Source organism: Sapajus apella, unplaced genomic scaffold, assembly GCF_009761245.1.
Source record: "Sapajus apella isolate SASKATOON/1434 unplaced genomic scaffold, GSC_monkey_1.0 scaffold5, whole genome shotgun sequence".
Classification (NCBI taxonomy): Eukaryota; Metazoa; Chordata; class Mammalia; order Primates; family Cebidae; genus Sapajus; species Sapajus apella.
In genome coordinates, this window is record NW_022436945.1 from 44,036,013 (window position 1) to 44,039,527 (window position 3,515).

General features: G+C 40.7%; 1 pseudogene; it reads right to left on the reverse strand.

Annotated features, from left to right (window-relative positions):
- Positions 1-453: 453 nt before the first annotated feature.
- LOC116545669 lies at positions 454-1,314 on the reverse strand (annotated as a pseudogene).
- Between the last annotated feature and the right edge of the window lie 2,201 nt (positions 1,315-3,515).

Consider the following 3,515-nt stretch of genomic DNA (forward strand, 5'->3'; position numbering starts at 1 on the left):
GTTGTTGTTGTTTTGTTTTGTTTTGTTTTTCGGAGTTTTGCTCTTTTTGCCCAGGCTGGAGTGCAGTGGCGAGATCTCTTGGCTCACGGCAACTTCTGCCTCCCGGTTCAAGTGATTCTCCAGCCTCAGCCTCCCGATTAGCTGGGATTACAGGCATGCGGCCCGATGCCCGCCTAATTTTGTATTTTTAGTAGAGAAGGGGTTTCTCCGTGTTGGTCAGGCTGGTCTCGCACTCCTGACCTCAGGTGATCCACCTGCCTCCGCCTCCCAAAGTGCTGGGATTACAGGTGTGAGCCACTGCGCCTGGCCACAGCTTAATCTATTTTTTTTAAGAGATCTGAAGTGATTTTGCCTTTATTTCCTTCATTTTAAGCCAATCATGAAATTTCACAGTAATTTCTGGGGAGGGCCGGAAGCAAAGCAGTGTTAAGAATCATCCTGGTTGTGGCCCCATCAGCCCGCGGAGGTGCAGCCGAGCGAGCCCTCAACGGGGCAGCAGGAGGAGCACGGACGCCCCGCCCGCAGGCAGCTGGGGGTCCGAGAGCGTGATAGGAGGTACGAGGTGTCCTCCGCAGCTTCCAGCGCAGCTCCACCAGGCCTCCCCTGCGGTGGCCAGTGTGTTTGGCAGTTGCCTTGGAGTCACCCTCAGCAGAGATGATGGTCACGTTTTTCTGCTGCTCAGCCTTTTCCACCACAAATCCGGCCTTCTCTGCTTCCTGCTAAGTCACGTGTTTGGCTTCCACGGCTTCTCTGAAACCCTTCCAGAAAATCAGATGTATCAGGGACATGTCGTCCAGGACGAGCCCAAAGGTGGCTGCTTGCTCCGTAAGGTTGTCAGTCACCTGCCTGGAGACCAGCTCTCTCTGGGTGATTAGTTCTCCAACACCAAAGCGAGCCACCACTGACTTGAGGATCTCGGTCCTGATGGACAACAGCACACGCTCATCATAGTCCCCTCTTATGCTCATCATAGCCAGCGAGGAAGCTGGCTAGCCAGGGGCCAGAAAGGGATGCACAGTGTGATGTGGACATTCTGTAAATCTACCAGTGATGACTGCCACATTACGATCGAGAAGGGCAGTCAAAGATAATTGGTTTCTGTACCCATGGGGTGAGAAAGGGAGTCCCTTCCCCTACCACAATGTCCTCTACTCCATGGAATTAGTTAAAGATGACAGTTTTAACGATTGACAGCTCTGTGATGACAGCTCTGTACCCAGAATCCACATTATATAAGGCAGAGTTCACCATGCCTCATGCAACAGCTAAGGCCAGGCCAAACTTGCCATTGGACTCAAACACTTTGGCAGCCATGTTTTCTTTGGCTGGATCCTCTCACACCTGCTTCCATTCTGACTTCCACCAGTTTAGTTTTATTTATTAGGGAACCCCAGCAAGGAGAGAATCAATGCTTATCTTTGCTTTGATTTTTACTTTAAATGTTTGGAAAATAATTTTAGTAGAATATTAACTATATTTATTGGCACAAAATATTTAGTCATTTATCTCAATGTATTGAATACCCCCTATAGTTTTAATTTTTTATTCTTTGATATACTTCTGTGGGAAAATAACGTGAGGTGAAGTTTTTATAATAAACTATCAACATTGTTATCATTTAACTTTAAGACTTAAAGTACTCTTACACAATTTTTCTTTATCATTTTATGACACTTTGGTCTTACTTTGACTAGAAGTCTAATTACATTGCTTTGAAATTGTGTGTGTGTGTGTGTGTGTGTGTGTGTGTATATATATAGTATAGATATATATATATACACACACACATATATTATTCAAAATTGATATCTCTTCAAGGGTGGGGTCTCCATGACTCATCTTTTATCAGACAAGACCACAAACAGAATTCATAGTAGATGCTTAATTGCCTTTTACTGATTGAGAAAACAAACTCATGAGTGAATGGGAAGTGCCCTGCTGTCAGGTCAAATTGGAACTTTATCCTTGTGCTCAGTGGATTCCAGATCCTCATGATACTCAATAGTATGTAGTCTTAAAGTGACCCATCTCAACATGCAATGACACCCATAGGCTCAGAGTAAGGGGATAAAGAAAAATTTACCAAGCAAATGGAAAACAGAAAAAAAAATCAGGATTGCTATTCTAATTTCAGACAAAATGTACATTAAACCAACAATGATTTAAAAACACAAAGAAGGGCATTGGATAATGGTAAAGAGCTCAATTTAACAAGAACACTTAACTATCCTAAATATATATGCACCCACACAGGAGCACTCAGAATTATAAAGCAAATTAAGACACAGACTCCCATACAATAATAGTGGGGACTTCAAGACCCCATTGACAGTATAAGATAGGTCATCAAGTCAGAAAACTAATAAAGACATTTGGGACCTGAATTTAACACTTGACCAAATGGACCTAATAACATCTACAGAACACTTCACCACAGAACAACAGAATATACATTCTTATTTGCACATGGCACATAGTCTAAAATCAACCACACAATTGGACATAAAACAATCTTCAGGAAATTTTAAAAGCCTCAAATCTTACTAAGTATGCTCTCAGACCACAGCACAACACAAATAGAAATCCATACTAAGAAATTGCTCAAAACCACTTGGTTACATTGAAATTAAACAACCTGCTTCTGAATGACTTTTGGGTAAAGAATAAAATTAAGGCAGAAATCAACAAATTATTTGAAATAATGAGAACAAAGATACAAGATACTAGATTCTGTGGACAGATCTAAGGCACTGTAAAGAGGGAAATTTATAGCACTAAATGATCACATCAAAAAGTTTAAAAGATCTTACATAGATGGCCTAACATCACGGCTAGAAGAAATAGAGAAGGAAGAGCAAACTAACCCCGAAGGTAGCAGAAGAAAATAAATAACACAAATAAAAGTCGTACTAAAGGAAATTGTGATGCAAAAACCACACAAAAGATCAATGAATTCAGGAGTTGGATTTTTGAAAAAAATTGTAAGATAAACCACTAGGTAGATTAATAACGACAAAAAGACAGAAGATTCAAATAAATGCAATCAGGAATGAGAAAGGGGACACCACTGATACAACAGAAATAACAATGACAACAAAAACCAAACCTTCAGAGATTATTACAAAAACCTCCATCCACATAAGCTAGAAAACTTAGAAGAAATAGATAAATTACCTGAACACATACAGCCTCCCAAAAATGAACCAAGAAGAAATTGAATCCCTGAACAGACTAATTACAAATTCAGAAATTGAATCAGTAGCAGAAAGCCTGCCAACCAAAAAAAGTCCAGGACCAGATTGGGTGGGTAGATCTAAGGCAGTGTAAAGTGGTATGAGAAAGGAAGACCAGTCCAGGATTACAGTCGAATTCTACCAGATGTATGAAGAATCTTGCACCCTAGGAATAAAGCCTAATTATTCATGATGGATTCGCTTTTTGATGAACTGCTGGATTCTATTTGCTAGAAGTTTGTTGAGAATTTTTGCATCTATCTTCATCAAAGTTATTGGCCT